The sequence below is a fragment of the Nerophis ophidion genome, linkage group LG10, assembly GCF_033978795.1.
Source record: "Nerophis ophidion isolate RoL-2023_Sa linkage group LG10, RoL_Noph_v1.0, whole genome shotgun sequence".
Classification (NCBI taxonomy): Eukaryota; Metazoa; Chordata; class Actinopteri; order Syngnathiformes; family Syngnathidae; genus Nerophis; species Nerophis ophidion.
The window spans coordinates 14726383-14739134 of record NC_084620.1 but is presented as its reverse complement, the minus strand read 5'-3'; the positions used below and the strand labels follow the sequence as shown (position 1 = coordinate 14739134).

Sequence of the window (12752 nt, the reverse complement as noted above, 5' to 3'; positions counted from 1 at the left end):
GTTCAACAAATGTTAAGTGTCTTTACGGGATACGGCATTTATAAATAAAATAAAATTAACTCAATAAATGGCAATAAATTCAAGGAGCACAAAATGTAAAAAACTTTAATCTACAAGACAAAAACTAATACAAATATTTGTGGAGATTTTTTTTTTGTAGTGCAGTTTTTCGAAGTAGGGTTGGAAGTATGAAAGTGATAAAGCATGTTCACACGCACCCCATCGGCATCACACAAACCCCCTCCACCCCGACTATTTGAGAAATACTGATTTAATTTAAGCGAGTGAGTTATAGCCAACGATTAATCATAATTATTGCAAATTTTAAAATGTAATTCATCTGACATAAAATAATAATCATAATCAATAATAATCGCCCTAGTAATAACGTAATTTATTTTAAAACATGGCACTTGTTGTAGCCATTTTTTATATTTTATCATATCTTTACTACTGTTACTACTACTAATGATAGTAATAATAAATATATCGCAGTACGCAATCCACTGTTTTTACCATCCATCACCAGCTTTGTTGTAATTAAAAGTTCAAAGAGGTACTTGTTTGCACGCTACATTTGTTGACTTTCCCCGCTAGCTAACTAACTTCTGAAAGCGCTACATCGGCTGACACGATGATGGATGGGTTCTTCCATATCGGCTTGTTGATCTATCATCACGCCTTGCTTTGTCCTTGCTGTCAGAGTGGATATTGGCATTTGCCACTCAAGGGGTGCTCCCAGTCCCATAACTGCTGATTAGTCAAATAAAGCCTTGGCTTGTGGAATAATTAATGCAGACGGTTGGACAGCAGTGGGGGCTTTGACACCCTGTGAGGAGGGAGGTCGCAGCCTAATCAATGTTAATGTTAGCCCGGGTTAACCTCGCATTTACATCTGACATTACGGGTGAAGTATTTAATTGTTTTTTAATTTGTTTATTTATAGCTTGTTGGAACAAGGTAGCCTATGCCTTGTTTTGTCCATAGAGACAAAAGGTGTGGCCTTGCATTTTGTAACACTGAGGCTAACTAAAAGACGCAATGCAGTCCTTTGATTTGTCGACAGACGTCCATGTGACTAAGAAACGGTTTAAACAAAACCAAAATGCAAAATCAAAAGAAGTAAGCTAGACCAACAAACCAGGTTTTTTGAAAATAAAGGCTAGTGCGTATGTTGGTGTAGTTCTACTACTGGCCTCACCAACCAACCAAAACAAAACAAACACTTTATACAAAATATGGAATAGTGTGTTTTTGCATAGTTCTCTATAAATTTAGCACAACTACAAACAAATCAACCAACCAAATAGGGCTGGGCGATATTGGCTTTTATTAATATCGCGATATTTTTATGCCATATTGCGATATACGATATATATTACGATATTTTGCCTTGGCCTTGAATGAACACTTGATTCATATAATCACAGCAGTATGACGATTCTATTTGTCTACATTAAAACATTCTTCTTCATACTGCATTAATATATGCTCATTTTAAACTTTCATGCAGAGAGGGAAATCACAACTAAGTCAATTGACCAAATCTGTATTTATTAAATACTCTTCATTCTCTCACAAGTGACTTTTTAAATGAAAGAACAAATTAATAGTGTTGCTATCTTTTTGTAGTAACACTTCTGCTGCATACTTTGCATTGATTGATTGATACTTTTATTAGTAGATTGCACAGTACAGTACGTATTCCGTACAATTGACCACTAAATGGTAACACCCAAAAAAGTTTTTCAACTTGTTTAAGTCGGGGTCCACGTTAATCAATTCATGGTACAAATATATACTATCAGCATAATACAGGTTAATAATCAGAGTATATACATTGAACAGCATATTGCTGTTGTCTGCTGAATATCTTCCCACTTGAAGCCAAACCACCGCCAGATGATGGACCCCCTGCTCTTTATGTTTGGCATTTATTGTTCTTCCTCCATTTGTGATAAGTTTCACACCATCTCTCTCTTGTAATGTCACAAGCTCCGCTCCGCTCGACCTGGCTCAGCTAAAGTTAGCCATGCTGCTACCTTTCTGATCGGCGAGAGCTATGACGCTAGACTCGCGAGAGTATGTGACGTATGTAAGAAGGCGGGCTTTTTTCCGTATCTGTGAGAATGAGAGACGAGTGAGAAATGTCTGTTGTGTAATGCTTGCAGCTAAAAGCAACTCGACCTGCCTCAGCTAACATTAGCCATGCTAACGTTAGCTCTCGGCGAGAGCGTGTGACGCTAGATGCGCGAGAGTATGTGACGTATGTAAGAATGATGGCTTATTTTACGTCTCTGTGAGAAGGACAGACGAGAAGGAGTGAGAAACGCCAGTAATGTAATGCCCACAGCTAAAAGCAACGGTGTGAGAACATATAATCGAATATTACGATATAGTCGTTTTCTATATCACACAGAGACAAACCTGCGATATCGTATATATTGATAAATAGCCCAGCCCTACAACCAAATATTCTGACTTACCTTTTTACTCCACATTGGAACCACTGGTGATGGTACGCACAGACTAAATAAATAATCATTATATAATTAGTTTGTATGGTAGAAAATACAAGCGGTAGAAAATGGATGTATGGATGGAATATTAAGGAAATAATTGTTCTAAAACAAACCTTTCAACCCTAAACATTTGCTGAAATTTCATTTGAATACAATCGTTGGCGTTTAACAAACACCCCTGGCCAGATATTCAAAGCTAAACCGTGATTGTAAGCAGAGGCATCAACAATGGTGACACTTTAGATAGTAAAGTCTTCTTGAAGGCTGCAAAAACAACCAATTGACATGCAGAATGCAGTGTAACCTTCAGAGTCGATGTTTAAGCGTGGCTCCTCGTAACAAATTAAATCAGCGATACAAGCTCAATATATATGATTTATCGACTTTGACAAATGAAATCACTGTCACATCTTTCTTGCCTAAAAACCTTAGGATGCTTGAGAGCAAATGCAATATCCAATTCATTCATTTCCAATCCTACTCAAAAAATGTTTCCCCAATACATGCTCGACCCTAATCACATACTCTTGCCAGACTTCTGTGTGTTATGTTGTACCAGTTAGCGCCGACGGCAGTGGAAGCTAAAAATACGCTGACAGAAACAACATTAGGGGCATTTAAGTTTCCTAAATGATGCAACGGTCTGTTTCCGTGCAAGGAACCTAACACCTTCTTGGATGTAGTCTGCACCGGCTTAAAAAAAAAAAAAAGAAAGAAAGAAAAAAGGAGTGACACAATCCTGCAGATGACTAAAAACACGTTCTTCAATGCAATAAAAAAAAGTCAGTTTGGGGATCTTTGACTAGCAGTGCCTGCTTAAAAGCAGAAGTTCACTCATTCATTGACTAAATACAGCACCTAGTGTTATTAGGAAGAAGCTAGACAAACATTATCCAGTATTGCTCCGATCACTGAATATTTTATGAGGCCCTCTACCAGTAAATGCCTCAAGGTTTTGTAGAAAAGACATCTACGGTAATCCCAATTAAGGCTTGTGTGCCAGAAATTGATCTCCCTGTAATATAGCTGTGTTTCTTCCCTCCATGGCATCATATCTGTTGACTTTTCAACAGGAATCAATATAAAATAAATGTGATGGCTTTTCAAGTATTTTGGTTTCAAGTCTATCAAATTGCAAACGTTAGTTATTTGTCCCTCAAAAATGGGCAAACAATGACTGTGATGCTCTTTTTAAATGACACAATATGAAATTGTTGGTCACTGATATCAGTAGATTAGGTTCTGGCCATTTGTATACACCTTGTATTGTCGATTATGCTGTAGATCAGGGGTCACCAACCTTTTTGAAACCAAGAGCTACTTCTTGGGTACTGATTAATGCGAAGGGCTACCAGTTTGATACAGACTTAAATAAATTGCCAGAAATAGCCAATTTTCTCAATTTACCTTTAATAAATAAGTCTATATATATATATATATATATATATATATATATATATATATATATATATATATATATATATAATGGGTATTTCTGTCTGTCATACTTTTTTTTCCTTTTACGGAATGTTTTTTGTAGAGAAAACTTGAATAAAAAAACACTTAATTGAACGGTTTGAAAGAGGAAAAAACACGAAAAAAATGAAAATTACATTTTGAAACATAGTTTATCATCAATTTCGACTCTTTAAGATGCAAAATTCAACCGAAAAAAAATTAAGAGAAATACTAGCTAATTCGAATCTTTTTGAAAAAATAATTTATGGACCATCATTAGTAATTTTTCCTGGTTAAGATTAATTTTAGAATTTTGATGACATGTTTTAAATAGGTTAAAATCAATTTTGAAATAAGATTTAAATTTGATTCTACAGATTTTCTAGATTTGCCAGAATAATTTTTTTGAATTTTAATCGTAATAAGTTTGAAGAAATATTTCACAAATATTCTTTGTCAAAAAAACAGAAGCTAAAATGAAGAATTAAATTAAAATGTATTTATTATTCTTTACAATAATTAAAAAAAATACTTGAACATTGAATTAAATTGTCAGGAAAGAAGAGGAAGGAAATTAAAAGGTAAAAAGTTATATGTGTTTAGAAATCCTAAAATCATTTTTAATGTTGTATTTTTTCTCTAAAATTGCCTTTCTGAGAGTTATAGAAGCAAAGTAAAAAATAAATGAATTTATTTAAATAAGTGAAGACCAAGTCTTTAAAATATTTTCTTGGATTTTCAAATTCTATTTGAGTTTTGTCTCTCTTAGAATTAAAAATGCCAAGCAAACCGAGACCAGCTTGCTAGTAAACAAATACAATTTAAAAAATAGAGGCAGCTCACTGGTAAGGGCTGCTATTTGAGCTATTTTTAGAACAGGCCAGCGGGCTACTTATTTGGTCCTTACGGGCTACCTGGTGCCCGCGGGCACCGCGTTGGTGACCCCTGGTATAGACAAACAACCCGCCAAGCATTTTAGGGTGATCAAGGTTTCTACTGTTTTTGTTTCTTTCTCGGTATTTAAGAAAAATGCAAAAATGAATCACAATGTGTCAATGTTTTTTTACCGTAATTGCTGTGGTTATTTTGTTCAAGGAAACCTTTAGTGTTGATGCACATGCTCACTAGCGCTGGCTAGCAAATGTTAACGGGTAGCACGTTGTTTCAGAACACTGGTGTGTCCTCGCTCTCCTTGCCAGAGAGAGAGAGGGGCGTGGCGGTTTTCAGGTGACGACGCGAGTAGAGCGCACCATGACACGAACCAAAGTGTGTTTGCTTAAAAATCACAATAAGAATACCATGTAAAATTAGACCTTTACTATTGTAATTTAGTTAGTGAGTTGGTTATATATTTGCAAGTTAATGTTTTCATTTATTGCGTTAATTTTGTTTAAGTGTTTGTAATTTTGTGCAAGAAGAGAGTTATTGTTTCTATTGTCGAATATTTTGTGAGTTAGTTCAATATCCATGGCTTATTCATCAACTGAGATCCTCAACTGTTACTATGCTCATACTTGGCAACATCTCCCAGGTTTTGCATTGATATTTCAGAGCACAATGGCAAGTTTGTCCTTAAACAAAAAAAATAAAGTAGACAATTTGTCCCCATTCATGGCCCATTAGGGGCTTTTAATGAGGGGTGGAAGCAGGGCAAGTATCACCTACTTGTCTTTGATGCGTTGTACTGCTGCCCCATTAATTCCTGATGAGCAGTATTCCAGGACACTTCGTGTGTGTGTGTGTGTGTGTGTGTGTGTGTGTGTGTGTGCGTGACCCTTGTGGTGATCTATAGCGTGGAGTCACCATGGGGGCACTGCTCGAGGGGGGCAGGGGCATGGGCCAGGTACCAGCTGCAGCCCAAGACGACCATAATGGCCTTCCATCACATGCTTTGTCAGTTTAAGTTGTTCTGTAATTGCCTTCAATGCCCAAAGTTTCAGGGAGAATTGCTGTTTGAGTTTACTTGTTTGGAGGCATTCGGTGCTAAAAAAAAAAAAAGGTTTCAGGGATTCTTAAGTCACCACCACTTCAAGTCAATCAAATTGTAAAATGGATGTTTTAATGTCATAAAAGAACACAGGCCTTAGGCCAGATCAAGAGATAACAGGAGAATGCTGCTTCAAAAGACCAATAGGAAGTAAACTTTCTATAATCCAAAGGGGTGGATATCAACAACATTGATAGATGTTGTTGATATTGAAACAGAGAGGAAAGCTGAAAGGCACAAGCGTCAACATCAATGAACAAAACACAACGCAGACATCGTCAAGAAAGTTTGTGACATAAAAAGGACCTATTATGCAAAACCAACTTTTCTCTCCTATTGGTACCTGCTTTTATGTATTTAGGATCTGTGTAAGTCCCGAAAATTTGAAATCAAATCACAGAGGCATGGCGGAGATATTTATAAAATAAACAATCTCGTTCTGCATACTTCCTCCAAACATGCTGTTTGGAATTTTCCTCATTTTGTAACATTTTTCACTTTGGTGACATCAGCAGCTATCCCCACATATGGTAAGATTTTACCCAAAGAGCTACAACATGGTTGACGGGGAGCAGAAACACTCAAATTTTTGTGGAAATAGATTAACCGTACCACTGACAAGCCAAGCTTAAAAGGGAACTGCATTCTTTTTTGGAATTTTGTCTATCGTTAACTAATATTATGAAAGACATGACAAATGTATTTGTTTTTAATGCATTCTAAGTATTAAAAGCAATCAATAGTCAGCTGGCGCTGGACATTGATTCAGAGTGGACCATCTTACGTGCCTCTATTGTCCAAGCAGCCGATCGGAGCTGTGGCCGCAAGGTGGTTGGTGCCTGTCGTGGCGGTAATCACAGAAATCACTGGTGGACAACAGCAGTGAGGGATGCCGTCAAGCTGAATAAGTAGTCCTATTGGGTCTTTTTGACCCATAGGACTCAGTGGTCAGGTACCGTCTGGCTAAGCGACTTGCAGCTTTGCCGGTCGCAGAGGCAAAAATTCTGACATGGGAGGGGTTCGGGGAAGTCATTAAAAACATTTTCTAGGCAGCTTCAAAGCGAATCTGGACCACAATCCGTCGCCTCAGGAGGGGGAAGAAGTGGACTGTCAACGCCATGTATGGTGGGGATGGTGTGCTGCGGACTTCGACTCAATATGTTGTGGATCAGTGGAGGGAATACTTCGAAGACCTCCTCAATCCAACCTACACATCTTATGAGGAAGCAGTGCGTGAGGAATCGGTGGGGGGCCTCCCATTTCTGGATCCGTGGTTGCCGAGGTAGTTGGAAAAACTCATTGGTAGCAGGCGCCCGGGGGCGGATGCGATCGGCCCGGAATCCTAAAGGCTCTGGATGCTGTAAGGTTATCTTGGTTAATGAGACCCTGCAACATTGCATGGACATTGGAGGCGGTGCCTCTGGATTGGCAGAACGGGGTGGTGGTTCCTCTCTTTAAGGAGGGGAATATGAGGGTGTGCTCCAACTATCGTGGGATCACAATTCAGCCTTCCTGGAAAGGTCTATTCAGGAGTACTGGAAAGGCTGACAGGTGGTATTTCTCCAATAAAACTAACCTTTTTTTCATAAGGCTATTCAATTACAACTCAGTGATTCAGTCAATGGTCACTCATCACACTTGAACATTTGAGAATACACAGCTTGAAGTGTGCATGGTACAATCATTTTCAGTTGCCATTACACCATAGTCCCCACTTTGCCATACCGCTCTATTTTCCCACTGCCCATAGTTGGAAAAATTGCAGGAAGTATTCACAGGAGCCGGATAAAGATAAACAATTTTTAAAATGAGCTCAAACTGTCACAATACTTTGTGCAAAAATGGCATTTACCTTTTAAAATTGCCAAAATCTCCACCTCCTAAGCAATCAACGTGAACTGACCCTTTCTTGCCATACAGTATGAATAAAAATAAGCTCTCTTTTTGTGTGCTCTCCCCCCTGCAAGGCATACAGTTCTCAACTCAATTTCATGCTTCAACGCTCTCCCAGACAATTTAGGAGAGGCTGATGCCGACAGCAGAAAGTCAACAGACAACGCTTTTATTTATTTCTTTTTAGGCTTGACTATGTGCGACAGAGTGCTCTACATGTGCGGCTACAAAGCGCTGTCGAAAGTGGGGTAAGGAGAATGTGGGAGGGTTTCATAGCAGATTATATACAAAATGGCAAAAAAACATGAAATTGTTCACTAAATTTTACAGAAATCTATTACGTAAAACTAATAAACCAAACAAGGCTATTGAAATAAATGTTTTCATTTGCATAATCGTTACAAAAAAAACAAAACAATCAAAACAAAACCTCTTGCCCTAACCATAATTTCAAGTAAACAGTTTGTGTACAACAGTGCTATTCAACTGGCAGCCCAGAGGCTCAAGAGTGATACCAAACCGGACCCCTAATTCAGCTCCAAAAATGGTGGGACTATTTTGCAGTCAATTCCAAAAAACGCTAGAGTGCTTCTGTTGTATAGAGGAGCTTGTAGCAGTCTCAGCACATTGGCAGATCCTTGCATTGACATTTTAACCATCTAAAAGGCCAGCGTTTCTTGCATTTAACATAACAGGCTTCCGCAGGCTCTCACTCCCGGACACCTGCCGTGACACCTCTTCATGCCCCATCCAGGGGTGCACATCCTACAGTTTAAAAAACTCTGAACTAAATAATTTAACAACTATCAAAAAAAAACTTCTTATTTTCCATAAGGCACTTAATTTATGTAAAAATAACTGAACAACCAAATGAACAAAACCTAGAAAAAAAATAAACACACAAGCTATCTAAACAACAGAGGTAATCATTTGTCTAGTTTTTCTACAAATTCTAAAATGGGTTACAAGGGCACAGGCTAGCACCTGTTGCTAAATGAAGACTGGAAATTACCCAGAGGGGTGGTTCAGGTCACTTATCAAGCCCTTTGGGTAATTTTCTCAGACATATCAAATACACCAAATTGACACATTAGCAGCTATGACAGTCCATTACATTTGGCAGGTGGTAATGTGATGGGAATGAATCTGGCATTTCTGACTCCAAAGGTTGTACTTAATGCATAAAAGACTTTGATGGGTCACGGTCACCGCAAAGGTTGCAGCTTCTGTGAATAGCAAAAAGGTTATATGCTATGCTAAAGAAGAAAGGTGATAGTTGAGTTTTATCCAACATATTAAGGTCTTTTTTTATTATAATTTCTAAGGCATATAATCCGCCCCCCCTCAGAGAGTGGCATCAAGCAGTCGTTGCATTACCATGGAAACGCTCCACTGGGGTAGCCTGTTTGGCAGAAAGACACCCATTCCAATGAGATTCCACCAGAGTCTATCATTTGTGGAGATATTCCTTAATTTACCTTCATATGATCAAAACAATTAAAGTTGTACGTCGGAGGTTACACGAGACCTTTTATTTAAAAAGTTGACTAAAAATGAGCACTCTGTAGCCCCTTTAGAGTCTGTGTGGGAAAATCCTTGAGTATATATTGGATGACTTTTTGTCTGTGCACAGAGGCATTTGATGAGTGATCAAGGTCCAGAAGTCACCCAAACAATGTAACCAAATACTTGCCTGGACTGTCACTATGGAGCATTGAGGCACCAAGTCGACATAAAAGAAAAAAAACCCCATTATAAATCTTAACTATTCTTTCGTATAACAGGCGGTCACCAGCCAGAGGGCACCCACAGAACACTTTCATGAGACCAAATTATTCCTCAATATTTAGGCAGATATTTAAAAAGATCCAAAGGACTGACATAACGGAACCAGTGACATTACACCAAGACCAAAATTCAAACAAACTTGAGTTAGTTTTATCTTTGACAACTAAATTTGACAGAGAATGATACAACTCTTCACACGGACACCTGACAGGTTGTCACAACCCAGGGGATGTCAGAGAAACACCCGGATGTGACCAGATTACTGTCTGGAAAGGCACTAGGGATCATGCTCTGGCATGTACAGTACGTGCATATTTGACGACGCAAAGAACTTGGTATTCCGATGGAAAATCCTCAGGTCCTCATGGGACCCCTTTGTTTGAATAGTTTCCTTTGCCAATCAAGCTTTCTGGAGAGTGATACGAATCATAGTTAGTGAGAAAGGGTGGCGGGTTGCAGGTGCTTCCAACTCAGATGACCTCTACAACACATTTGGATATGACCAGATTCCAGCCTGCGTTGTCTCTTGGGATCGTCCCCTGGCATTTAAACATACTTGGCGTGGAAAGGTGCTTCTTTTGCACAAGGTAGTGGATCTTGACTTTTGAAAATTTTTTAAAAAACTTACCATCCTTCACACATCTGATTGCTCTTTCTGACAGGTCGTTAGTTCTCAGCTCTGAATTGCTTAATTTATCAACACTGGACCACTCGACACATGATGTATCTTTTACGTTTGTAAGTGACTTATTACTTTGCTGTGACCTTTAATTGTGAAAGGTGGAACAAAACTGTAATTGCTGAGGCTTACAGGGGAATGTTCTGATTAATACTTGAGTCCCTTCAGCATACCATGCTTAATCGCCCAGAAATACATTTATTAGTGTGCAAAACCGTTTAGCCCACACCTGACAAATGGTTAATTTCCTAAGATCATTAACGCCACTTGCGAGGCTGATTCATTGACTATGCAAACATCATTTCACAAGTTTAGTGTAGAGTATGCAAATTACTTCCACTGGCCACCCAAAGAGTGGATGGTGTATACACAGAGGCAAATCTTGGGAGTACCATTATGGCATACATAATGGGAACAAGTGTTTCAAATGGTTTGCTCATTACAAAATCAAACACATAGTCACCATAATTACATATAGTATCACTATCCAGAACTAAAACCAGTGGTTTCGGTAAACCACTTGGTGGTGTTTACACACGAGAGGAAACAACGTAAAAAAAAAAATTAAAAAAAAGATTCCAAATTGCATGACTTATACCTACATTTGCACAAAAAAAGGACATGAACAGCAATAAACCTTGTTGCAAAATTGGCTATTTAATAGAAAATATAACCCCTTTGATATAAAAAAAAAAAAAAAAACTGAAAAGAAAATGTTGCTGCCAGAAAATTAAATTTCGCTTAAAGGCTGCTACTTATTGCCTGTCAGCATGTCGTTCCATTCAATTTCCTGACGCACAAAAACAATTTTTGTTTTGAGCAAATAAAAAGGGACTCAATTAAAATATTTTTGGACTGTAGTTTTATAGTACTGTATTTAAAATGTTGATCTTAAATAAGTAATATATTTGAAGACTGTTATTAATGTATTATGGGTACGTATTATTCCATTATTCTTTTTGTTGAGAGAATTCATCTAAAAAATACAAATTAATACAGCGGGCTGTTAAAGTTAAAAAATGTAATTAAAAAAAAATTAGATAATAAAGGTCAAATTAACTACACTTCTTTAAAGTTGAATTTTAGTAATCCACCACAAAAAAGTATAGTAATAATGTCGAATGTATAATGTAATATATATTGATCTATGCGTCATGCTTCTATTTCGTCATAATAGCAGTAAAATGACAAAAAACTGCACATTCAGTAGAACTATTTTGCATCCATCCCCCAGAAATCAATGAACTGCATATATAATAACACATTTAACCCTGCAGGGAGCTGAAATAAGCCTTTTAAATGAAAATCCCCTCCAGGGAGATATGCATCTGCACACAATTGCTTCAAAGTTATTGCAGAATGCAGAGGAAACCCTGCAATGTGTTAAGGCAGAGTAACAACGCCACCTCGTGGAGAGAGAAAAATACACTATTTGCACAAGATGGCGTTTAGTTGTTTTTTTTATTTACAACAGCTCATTTAAAAAAAAAAAAACATCCATTCATACATTTTCTAACGTTTGTCCCTTTTGGGACCGAAGGGGGACTGGAGCCTATCCCAGCTACACTCGGATGGTAGGAAACTAAAAAAACATGGTGGTGTAAACCTGAGGGCCAAAAGAGCTTCCAATGGTCCATTTTTGGGTGATTAGATATGAAACATTTAAATAAGATACCAAAACAAATAAAGTGCATATGGAAAGTATTAGTAGTGCTTCACCTTTTCCACACTTTGATACGTTACAGCCTCATTCTAACATGGTATAAATGCAAATGTATTAAAACTAAGAAGTCAAATAAACATAAGAATTGACAGCCTTTTCTCAATACTTTGTTGATGGACCTTGGGCAGCAATTGAAGCCTCAAGTCTTTTTGAATATGATGCCACAAGCTTGGCACAACCTACTTTGAGCAGTCTCGCACATTTCTCTTGGCAGCACCTTTAAAGGTCTACTGAAACCCACTACTACCCACCACACAGTCTGATAGTTTCTATATCAATGATTAAATATTAACATTGCAACACATGCCAACCCGGCCTTTTTAGTTTACCAAATTGCAATTTTAAATTTCCCGGAAGTTTTTTCTTGAAAACGTCGCGTAATGATGACGTGTACGCATGACGTCACGGGCTGTTATGAATATGAGCGCTGCACACACACACAGCTAAAAGTCGTCTGCTTTAACCGCATAATTACACATTATTTTGGAGATCTGTGTTGTTGAATCTTTTGCAATTTGTTCAATTAATATTGGAGAAGTCAAAGCAAAAAAATGGAGTTGGGAAGCTTTAGCCTTTAGCCACACAAACACATGGTGATTCCTTGTTTAAAATTCACAGAGTTGAAACTTTACTATGGATCACAGCGGACATGGATCCCGACCACTTGTCAACCAGCAGGTTTCGGTGAGAAAATTGTGGTTA

General features: G+C 37.9%; 1 long non-coding RNA gene across 1 annotated transcript in view; it reads right to left on the bottom strand.

Moving 5' to 3' along the window:
* Positions 1-10509: 10509 nt before the first annotated feature.
* LOC133560248 (uncharacterized) overlaps positions 10510-12752 on the bottom strand; it is a 42747-nt gene continuing 40504 nt past the window's right edge. The window contains exon 2 of the long non-coding RNA XR_009808408.1: positions 10510-12493. This is a non-coding gene — a long non-coding RNA (uncharacterized LOC133560248). The remainder of the gene's footprint in view (positions 12494-12752) is intronic.